The sequence below is a fragment of the Panulirus ornatus genome, chromosome 15 (genome assembly GCF_036320965.1).
Source record: "Panulirus ornatus isolate Po-2019 chromosome 15, ASM3632096v1, whole genome shotgun sequence".
Taxonomy (NCBI): Eukaryota; Metazoa; Arthropoda; class Malacostraca; order Decapoda; family Palinuridae; genus Panulirus; species Panulirus ornatus.
Window position 1 is genome coordinate 6,636,309 of NC_092238.1, and position 12,022 is coordinate 6,648,330.

General features: G+C 42.6%; 1 pseudogene; it reads right to left on the reverse strand.

The window, feature by feature from the left end:
• Window positions 1–176: 176 nt before the first annotated feature.
• LOC139753713 (uncharacterized) lies at window positions 177–921 on the reverse strand (annotated as a pseudogene).
• Between the last annotated feature and the right edge of the window lie 11,101 nt (window positions 922–12,022).

The window sequence follows — 12,022 nt, forward strand, 5'->3', positions numbered from 1 at the left end:
ACATTACCATACATATTACTCACTTATATTGGAGTACTTTTCCACACACTTTCGTGTCTTGAAGTAATTCATCCAATTTAGACCAGTTAGCTAACTCACTAAGATGAGTTAGCTAACTTTAGCCCGATGGCAATATGGAGGACACTAGGGGGGAAAAATTCATTAAGACAACACCCTCAACTTGACAGTTATCTTTTATTCTTCAAGAAGCACCCTGCAGGCTGACTGCATGTGCTTTACAAGCATACATATATATTTTTCAACTCAGTGATATGACTGATCGCCTGTAGCGATCACAATACGAAGTGACGACTGCCGACTCTTCTACAGACAGACGTAGGCGCGGGCGTAGACGCCTACTTGTACTGGACGTTCACGCCATTGGACAGAACGACACCGGAAGGTCCCGCACTGACAACAGTGACACCATGTTCCAGCTGGATCAGCTTACCATCAGGAGTGATGATCCCTGATTCGCCCACAACGGCATCACGCCTCACACGGGGGACGCCCTCTTCAGTCAGCTGAATGTTGTTGCCGTCCTTCGTCACGACGCCTGCGGGTCCGATGAGAACGATGTTGTCTGCTTCAGCAGGGGTGAACTGTACGTTGTCGCCGCTGGGGTAGACGATGCCCGAAGGGCCGAATGCTCCCTTCATGGCCACCATGTGGGCGACGGGCATGGGCGCCGGTGGGCCAGCGACATGGATAGCGGCCTGTTCACTTGTCAGCTGTATGTTCTCGCCGGTGGAAGATACCCCACCAGAGGGACCGATCAACACGATGGTGTTGGCATAGTCGTGAGAGAACTGTCGGTTGACACCATCAGGGTTGACCTTGTCCAGATGGCCCAAGCTGGGCGCTGACGCCCACAGCCAGCACACAGATAGCTGCCTGGAATACCATAAGGGTTCATCAGTCAAAACTTACTGAAGTCTTTCAGCATTTGTGTGTGTGTGTGTGTATTTCTTTCGGTGTTGTATATGACATAAATTATGAGTAGAGTCATGACATGAAGGTGAAAGACGTATTCGAAGACATAAATTATGAGTAGTGTCATGACATGAAGGTGAAAGACGTATTCGAACTCATATTTTCGACAGTAAAGCATTCATTCCAGTATATGTAGCATTTGTGAGAAGTGTCCTGAAGTTAAGTTCAACATAGCTCATATCCATTACAGCAAAGCATTCGTTTATTGCAATCATAACTGAATATCCTTATCTAAATCTAACTGGAAATCCCTCCCCAGGTCAAACTCCACTAAATCAAAATCTACTTTAGATAACATCTTTAGAAATGGAATTTTTCAAGCTCAGACGTCTTGAAAGAACCCATCAAACCTCAACAAGTTAAAGGGTTGGAGAACAGGAACGCCATCTATCATTAATCTACCCATCAATCAAGAGACTACATCATCACACATAATTTCCACAAGATTTTACAAGTGGTCCAGTGTATAATAATCCCGACTTACCAATATGTTCATGGTGTCTAGGGAAGAGGTGGTCTTTGAGGAACTCCACGAGTGGCTACCGAAGTAAAGACTGAGTGTAAACAAGGAACGCCGCGTCTTATATACACACACACAGCAAGCGTCGGGAGCTGCAAGAAGACAAGGACACGCCCTGTGCCCTTTCCGAACCTTGTCAACCTTCTACATGGCCCACTTTACTTTGTGATTTCACTCGCCACATCCGTAAAGCACAGGTGTGACTGAAACAGCCGCTGCCTCGTGAATGTTAACGATGGGTTCTTTAGATCTGCCTTGGCGGACGTGAACTATGGGTTTTATCACGTAGGGCTGGCGGACACGAGCGTCCCGATTTTGGTCGCCTTTTGGAAAGAGAAAAGAAAGAAAAGAAGAAGAAGAATCTAAGGACGTCGAATACCATGGGCCACGACCAATAGATGGTAGAACTTCGCTCGGTGTATCTATTTGTGATATACTCAGCCAATATGGAAGTATAGTGATGAAAGTGATGATTTAGGATTTTGCATTTTTGCCGAGTTGAACGTGCCACAAGAGATAAAGGAGATGAAAGTTTATCGTATGGAATAGATACATACACGAATATAGTGCATATGAACGCGCACTTCCATATAACATACATCATCATTAGTTCATGAAGCCAAAACAAATTGACTGATATTTAAGACCACAAAGTTGAAAAGTCAAATCTTAAATGATTTTCGTAGAAACTTTACGAAACGCTATCATAGTGCCTGGATAATGATACATAGAACCTCTGAGTATTCGTGTATAACTTTGATACATAGAATCTCTGAGTATTCGTGTATATCTTTGATACATAGAATCTCTGAGTATTCATGTATATCTTTGATACATATCTAAAATTGTATCAATTTTGTGTGACACATTTAATCCCTCATAATCTTGTCTGTGACACCACATGTAATATCTGGGTATTCATATGCTGTATCTGTGACACATGCGATCTCTCAGTATGAATACATCTTATCCGTGACACATATATTCTCTAAGTATTGGTATACTGTATCAGACACATATAATCTCTCTCTTAATACAGCTTAACTGTGACACATATATTCTCTGAGTATTTGTATACTGCATTTGTGACACATATAATCCCTGAATATTCGACCATTTATCTGAATTTCTTCCTCTTTATTGAGTTACTTAAGACAATAATCTAATTGGGAAGGATTTCACCTCCTAATCTGACGCTTCTTACACTCCCTAGACTTGATGTGGGCTATGAAGGAGTGGTAGATAAAATCACAGGAGATGGTTCATCATTGTGAGAGACAGAATGTTCTCTCTCTCAGAGACGAGTGACACCCACTGCATAAATCCCTTTGGCGTTGGCAGTTCAGAGTGTATGGAGACACGCAACCAAGAACGTACAGACACACACACACACACACACACACACACACACACACACACACACACACACACACACACACACATCATCCACAAACATACAAAAACCCTCCAAAAGTACACACACCCCAAAAAAAACCCAGACGCAGACAGAAATTCAACAGACATTTGATACACCCAAGGAATGAAACTGAGTTCTGGTGCAGAGAGCTATACCCTAACCACACCCGGCAGACCTCTGCTTGCATCATGCAGGGCAGCAGGCCACCTCCATTCCCACAGAGGTTAGAAAAAAAAATGCTGATCTTGCTTGCCCCACTTCAAGAAAAACGCTCGACCGTTAATTGAAGCGTGGCATTTTCTCGCTGTTGGGCTTCCACGTCAGAAATATAGAAAACAAGGAGTTTGGATGTGTTGCGTTTCTCGTCTATTCATCAGGAACGTCAAAGATATATTCCTCGACCATTCTGTTTCCATGGGGAGTAACTTATACAAACTTTTCGAAGACATACATGGGAGGAAACCTTATAGTACTTAAACCCCATCAAATCCGCGTCTCCATACTTTTCCTGAGTGCGTTTTCGAGTGCGTAGTATTGCCTGAAGTGACGCTTCTAACACGACACTCGATCCTCCTCCCACTTGACTCATATGGGCAAAATTTCTATGAAATCACCCGTAATATAATGTTTGACAAAAACCAGTTTCATATTCACAATTCACAAGGTTACGATATACATTTCTTTTTTTTTTTTTTTTCTGTATCCTTTATCCCATCGTCTGTGTTTGTGTTGATGTAAACACAATGCAGATGAGATTGATACGTCTCTATATAAGGAGAGATTATGATATTAACATATACTCTGTTGAGTGTGGATCCCTGTTTAAGACCGGATATGCCAATATTACTACTATCTGGTCCCAGACCGTAGTTAAGATATTGGGTGGTCAAGGGAGGGAGGGAGGGAGAGAGACAAGCAAGCAAAGGATTGAGATACTCCAAGAGAGAGAGAGAGAGAGAGAGAGAGAGAGAGAGAGAGAGAGAGAGAGAGAGAGAGAGAGAGAGAGAGAGAGAGAGAGAGAGAGAGAGAGAGACAGACAGACAGACAGACAGACAGACAGAGACAGATAGAGACAGGGGGCCCTGTGGATGAAGCAGCAAGTGAGATACAGAATTGAAATAAGGATTCTTACAAAGGAGATCTTTAGCTATCAAAGAGACAGATGGTACTACTAAAGCAAAGCTGGACATGAAATTAATATAGACCTTGGCTCGCCAGCAAGGACTTTGCGCCGTGTTGGTCTGAGAATAAGATTACCTTACATGCGGTTGATCACTGACCTTGTCGACAGGATATATCGCTCCTTTTTTCTATAAAGAAATAGAAAAGGAATGCAAACAGGAACACTTCACCAGGTGCTGTAGGGGCCGCTCGTATTAAAAGCTATGGAAAACTTGGAGCTGAGTGTGGGGAAAAGAGTTTAGAAAACAAAGAGGAGAAATATTTGTAAACTGTTTATCTTCAGTTTCTAATGCGCAAATGTCGGTCGTTGGACTTGAAGCGAGGCGTCCATCCACTCTTTTCTTTTCTTTTTTTCCAAGCGTGTTTAATATTCACATATTCTGGCACGTGCAGTTGATAGTCGAATCAGAACAAAGACGAATCATAAAGGAGCAGAGATACACCACTCGTGAGATCCACACACACACACACACACACACACACACACACACACACACACACACACTGTCTGAAGGTAACCTAAAATGTTCGGAAGTAGAGATACGGGGGTTTAAGCCTCCCTCCTACAGATACTCTATGAGTCACCCTCCTCTGATCTATGAGTCAAATGTAAATAACCTAAAACAAAAGTGATGATCTAAGATCACTAACATCAACATTTGAAGAAGACGGTCAGATGTATAAGGCCTGACGCTTTGAGGAGATGTTTGCAACCTATGGACCAGCTCACCTCGCTGGCCATTTACAGCGGAACCGTGAGAGGGAGAGATGGAAGTTCTGTAGCATTATTTCAACACATACGGGAGCAAAATCAGTTTAGTGATCGTGCAATCTCACCCCTAGTAACAAACCTTGGCTGGAAGAGGGTGAAATTATTGCCTTTGGGGTGATAATCAACACTCTAAAGGTTAGGAATGGGATCTATGCATTCAGTCTGTGGGATTTAAGCCTAGCAAACCTGGAACATTAGTTTCCAGAATTCTTTTCTTAGATATCTATTCATCTGTTATGCACATTGCAACTCTTTTACCATCTATCTATGATCATGTTGTGGGTTAGAGGTATGACACAATGGACAAATTGACCTGAAGTAGCCTATATATATCCAGGTTGTGTAACAGACGGCCAATCCCATCTGTTCTGAGTATTAATCTGAACTGAACCCTGGAAGGAAGAAGTTCCAGCAGGACTTCCTGGAAATGAGTGTGGAGCCAGGACCTCAAGAGCTCGCTTGAGCGTGAAGACACTGGAGGAAGTTCAAAGGAAATATAGTTAAAGGAGGCCATCGAGTGCCGGACACCAAGTTTACCTCGGGTCTGGCGAGAAGCGCGCGATCGACCTTGAAAGGAATTGATTCCAGCGTCATGGAACGCATCACGCGACGTATAGAGATCACTGGAGAAGGAGTCGACACAACTCCGGAAAACTAATGTCAACTTGCGACCGCTAACTTGAATGAATTTTCAATACACACACACACACACACACACACACACACACACACACACACACCTCCGACAACTGAAATAAACTGAACACAACTGCCACGTCGAATTTTTGATACTCTGCCACCTCCTCCTCCTCCTCCTCCTCCTCCGCCTCCTGCTACTCTCCTCTCCCTCAAACTACCTTTTTTTTTTAGCTGCAGCTTTCATGGGACTCGCATGGCAACGGAAGGGAAACAGGATAAACAAAGTCACTCATAAAGACTCATAAACGCGTAAATATCTCATCATCAGATCCGTGCCTCATGCGTCTAGATGACATCTTATATCCCCTCGTGACCTCCAGGAATTTCCTCACTGTTGAGTGGCGACGTGTCTCGCAATTCATGCCACTGGATTCCATGAGGGAGGGAGGGAGGGTTGGTTCGATGTGGTCACGTTGGTCCTGGTGCTGGGTGAGGGAATCGACACTCGACCTAACCCAGTGGCATTATCCAGAACAGGGTTTTGTGTGTGTGGATAAATTGCGTGTGTGTGTGTGTGTGTGTGTGTGTGTGTGTGTGTGTGTGTGTGTTTGACCAGACCTGGAATGCTTCGTGCCCGTTGCCTTGATGAAGGAAGGAAGGAGGGAAGGAAGGCAGGGGCGTTTTTACGTCCAGGGTGATGATATGTGTGATGGCATGATTGCAGGGTAAGGTTGGAGCGCGTGTATACTGATAATGTTGTTCTTGTTCCATCAGTGTAAGAGTTGATCAAAATGATAGGTCAGCTGTGGCGTGTGACGCGAAAATACTTAAAAGGAAGGTAGAAAAAAAAAAGAAGAGTAAGAGCGAGCAAGATTTGTATTTATAAAAGAAAATATATTATTTGCTTTGTAGATATCAGTTTCAATGAAGAACTGAACGTTGTGAGAGAGTTTAAACATTTAGGAGAGGCGATGAGTAAGGAAGACAATGAGTAAACCAAAGATGATAGGTCGCTTTTGCAAAAATGACAACAAAAAAAAGCTAAGTTGTTATCAGAACCGAGATGAATAGAGAATGCTGGCGTTCAACTACATTTACTGCAGACTATTCTTAACAAATCTTATGCTTGGATGTGAGTCTTCAACATTCGTAGTTAATCAAGGGTAGAAAAAAAGGCCTGCTGAAGAGGATATATTTTTGGATGCCTTCAAGCTACTCTTTTGGCCTTTGGCATTGCCCAAAGGGGCTTTAAAGCACAAACCTTCCATTATTCTCTTTGGCCTTTGGATGACGTTATGCCCCTGTAATAGCCTTTGGCGCCGCCAAAGGGGATCTAAATTGGAATACGACGTTTGCCCCTTCCATGCGCTTAAAAGGGAGCTCACGTAGAGAATCTCAAGTGCACGTCTCAGAAGTGTAAGGCGGTATCATCGTGTCTCTAGTCTCATAGTTTTTAAGAAGACGTCTTGAGAAAGATTGTTCTTGGGTACACAGAGGTGAGGTGAGGGGAGGGGAGGGGAGGGGGATCTGTGTTATGGTCATCGTCTCGATAAGGAATTCTCGGAATGGAGTGGCGCCAGTGATGCTTTCCCCAGAAGGATCGAGTAAACAGATCAAGGAACAGGAACGGGTGAAATGGGAGGGGAAACAGGTACAGGAAAGTGGGAGAAGAGGAACGAATGTGTCTTTGGTGAATTGATAGCAGAGAGAAATGACGATGGAAGGGAATGGAAAGGAATGAAAGAAGGAGACGAAGAATGAAAGATAAGAATTATGACAAGTGAGAAAAATTATATAAAGAAAAAGATAATAGGTTGAAATAAAAGGGAAACTGGGCAAATTTGCCTGAAATTTGAAGATGAATTGAGCAAAATAGGTTTAAATAAAAGAGGAAACTAAATAAAGTAGGTCGAAATAATTAAAGAAACTGTTGAAAAATAGGTTCAAAATAGAAATGTGAACTGAACAAAGTGGACTGAAAATTAGATAAAAAAGAAATGGGGTAACTGAGCCAGGATGAGATAATAAAATCAATTGGTCCTGACTGGAGAGCACAGTCAAGACTAAGAGATGAAGAGAAATTATTCAGAAATATCAGACAAATATGAATGATCCATCACGCGTAATGGTTCGAGGAGCTGAAGGAATGCTTTCCTTTTAAAACGACTAGATTAGGTCGAGATGCGCTCCGAGCGAGGATTCGTGTTCTGATTCGACTCGCCCAATTTACATCTGGGCTCCGTCGGCATTACATCTCTCAGCTCCTATTTATAGAGCTGTCAAAAACATTAATAAAAGATATTCCTCTATTGCCCAAGATGCATTAGATATTCATATGCCTTTTTCTTTTCCTGCTCTTTTAGCCCTGGATCCGGATTCGTATCTCTTGGCGAATCCCCCCCCTAGCGAACACAAGCTTTTGGAACCCTTAATGGTAGTAGTTCAGACCACTTCTCGGATACCTATAACCTCAGTCTTCGACAATGCAGTCAGATCCAACCCTGAAGATCCAATCCCAGGATGAAATTCTTTTCTCTTGTCATACAACTCTCGATCGTCCGGACAATAAGATCAGGTAAGTATTCTGTGGTTCCGTCCAAGCACCTAGCTGGAGCGATCTAATGTTATATGAAAAGAACTGGAGGTGATCAGATGCCATGATCTAACAGTTCCCACCGCCTTGATCCCAAGCGTTTTTGGCTCTTGTGGTCCTCTGACCTAACGGTCCTCGGTCCTTATTGGTCCTCAAGCCACGTCGTCCTTGGCTTTAGTGGTCCACGGCAATATTGGTTCTTGCTTCCAGTGGATGTCAGTGTTGGTGGTCTTCGATCTCAATGGCTCTCGGTCCTTGTGGTTTTCGGTTCTAGTGGTCCTCAGTTCTTGTGGTCTTCGGTCAATGTGGTCTTCGGTTCTAGTAGCCTTGTGGTCTTCATTGCTAGTGGTCCTTCGTCCTAACGGTCCTCTGTCCAAGCCGTCTCGAATCCTAGTGGTCCTCTGTCCAAGCCTTCTTGGGCCCTAGTGGTCCTCTGTCCAAGCCGTCTTGGGCCCTAGTGGTCCTCTGTCCAAGCAGTCTCGAATCCTAGTGGTCCTCTGTCCAAGCCGTCTTGGGCCCGATTGGTCCTCTGTCCAAGCCGTCTTGGGCCTGAGTGGTCCTCTGTCCAAGCCCTCTTAGGCCCTAGTGGTCCCCGATTCTAACGGTATGAAAAATCACAGGGGAAAGGAGACTCATTCCCTGGAAACGGGCAGAAAAACAGTCATTTTTCGTCCCTTCGATATTGCTTCGTGTACCGGGAGGCAACAGATCGACGATAAGGTACTTGGATGACGGGTGATGCTTATCAGAAAGCCATAATGTCTTTTTCCTCCACGAAACCTTGTTAAGCCGAGACTGTTAATCAAGAAGAAATATACTGACACTCCCTTACGGTAATACGAGGAGAATGACGCGTATGAATATTGAAAATTGAGCATTTCGATAAACTCTGACATTGTACTTTAATATAAGATATATGTAAAACTCAGACTCAACAAAACTCACAGGTCAAGTTAATTACTATATAAATATATATAGATATATATATATATATATATATATATATATATATATATATATATATATATATATATATATATATATATATATATATATATATGTTTCCATATAAATCATGCTTAATAAACGCTGCATTACCTACAAGTCAAGGGGAGTTTGGAAGGACTTAGTTAACTCGTGTATAAGCAAAATGTTCCACTACTAAATACAGACTGAATAATATTTACCACACTTACTTTGCATGAATTCCCCTAAGCAGGGATAAAACTCATAATGACCCAAAAGCTATACAGTTCAGACAAAAACATGTCCCACCCGTTCGCTTTTTTTTTCCCCCCCAGCAAAGCGTAAATGTACATATTAACGTAGATAGAATGAAAAGCTTATGAGAGTGATCCAGCTGCTGTAAGGGTCTTTTTCTCTTTACCCACTGATCAAAAATGATGCTAATGGGCGAGCTGTGTACAACACATTAACGGCTGGCCAAAAAAAAAGGACATCCATTGAGGATACGTGGGAAGCTTTCAGCCAAAAGACGACCTGTGTGTATTCTAAAGTTCTTTGTCGTCTATGAAAACAAAATAGTGAACCACGCACTTGAACGAGTTAAGGTTTGTATACATACAATAAATGCGATGTATTCTACTCTGTCTTCTGAAAAATCAGAGGAAAATACGGTACATTAGAACGACTAGTTCATCAGATTATACGTCTACTAAAACACGAATAGCTTGATAGAAAGACGTGTGATTTGATCGTGTTTGGCCTCATTCAGTAGCAGTGAGTGGCTGGTCAGCAGGCTGAAACATAATCAGGAGTCTTGCGTTTATATCTGGTACAGTTATGAGTTGTACCCTGATATATATATATATATATATATATATATATATATATATATATATATATATATATATATATATATATATATATATATATATATACATACCATATTTCATATTATTTAGTATTTTATCATGCAGTGTCACATCCTCTTGTGAGCCATCCTATTGTATTGCATTTTCTGGCGGTGATGTTTTACTACAAAAAAGAAATATTTACCCCAAAGGTAATCAGTCCAGAATTGTTTTCCAGTCAGAGAAAAAGCTAAACATCTCTCTGGGGCATGATCCACGGGCCGTGTTCGATTTTCAGCTCCGCAAATCATTTACTGATCTGTGTTGGGATTGGCTTCTATTAACACAGGTTGATCGCACATTGGCCTCTTTTCTTTTCTCTTTTTTTTCTTGATATTGTGCTTTATAGTTTTCTTTTTTCTTTCTGAGGAGAGGTGGTGCTTCTTCCAACGCTGACTCTAACAGCTCAGTCGTTCATGTCCTTCCATAGAGATTAGGTGCATCTATCAAGAGCTATAATTATACGGGTGGAGAGGCACATGAGTCCTATGTCTATGGTCTAAGGGACGATTAGAAGGACCAGAGACGACTGCACAGAAAGTGGACATGATCCAGAGACCGGGTTGGCTTTGCCTTTGCTACTCATCTCTCGGTGTCTCGTGGGACCCCTTATGGAGAACTAATGACTGACGACACACACACACACCCACCTTACATTTCCTGGTACGTTACTTGTATATTAGTAATATTAGCTGAGACGGCACGGGCAACTGAACGCCCTAATCGAGGCCATCTCTCTCTCTCTCTCTCTCTCTCTCTCTCTCTCTCTCTCTCTCTCTCTCTCTCTCTCTCTCTCTCTCTCTCTCTCTCTCTCTCTCTCTCTCTCTCTATGAGATTGTAAGTAGATGGAAGCTTATGGATGCTACGTACTATTTGCGAAGGTGTAGTCTTCAAGAAAGCCATAGATCCAAAAGATATTGGACCATTTATATGAAAAAAAAAAACTATTAAGGACGACATCTATAAAGCGATCGATATGTGCGGAAAGTCATTCCTTCAATTACGACCCGATCCTCAATGTTCAGTATATGTAGTTCCCTTCCGCCCCACGACTAATGGATCTTCGTTTTCATTAAACCTGACTCCTAAAGGGTTGACTAAAGTCCTCGAAGTCTCCTTCCCCCCCTCCACATCTGCATTGAGGAGTTTCCCCAACTCCATTAGGAGAAGGGAGGAGAGGAGAGGAAGGGAAGAGATAGAACCATATCTGTTAGGAAACACCAGCTTGGACGCCGTTACGAGCGCGTCTGTTGACATATCGCATGATCAGAGAGAGAGGTATCAAAATAGGACCATGAAATCAGGCGAGGAAGACGTGAAATTGCCTCACACGATTATACTAACAGGCTCGAGAGGGAGAGGAACAGAGGTTCTGGTGGTGTGCCAGAAGCTGTTCATTATCGTAACGTTAGTAATGAATGCCACACGAACCCACTAGAAGCATCCTATTACGCAGGGGAAGAGCGTCTGTCTGTGCCACTGTCACTAGCTTCTTGTAGGATTCCCATACCTTTAGATAATAGAGGAGTCATTTAACCCATCGTCAAGAAGAGAGAGAGAGAGAGAGAGAGAGAGAGAGAGAGAGAGAGAGAGAGAGAGAGAGAGAGAGAGAGAGAGAGAGAACTTGCCCCATGTGCTCATTAAAACAGTATCCCTAAGAGAGTGATCCACTAATCAATGACCTCAAAACCTGATTCTTACCACAAGATTTAGGATGGGAGATTCGGAACAGAATATGTATATTGGAGGGGTTTTCAACCTCTCTGGGTATCCGACCCGAATCCTTTTGATCTCTTGGATGAGTACGCTAGCTAACATATTACGGGATACTTGTCACAGACAGAAAACGTGTTCACTAATTAACATTAGCGAGGATGAAAAAAAAAACGAAGGTTCATGAATATCAACAAAGGACATAGCTGGAAAAAAAAAAGAGTGGTTGACTTCAACTGCTATAAAAACACGTCCGCGAGTGGCAAACTGGAAAGGACTATTGACATTCGAGACATCAAAGTCAGTCAAGTGCTTTGTA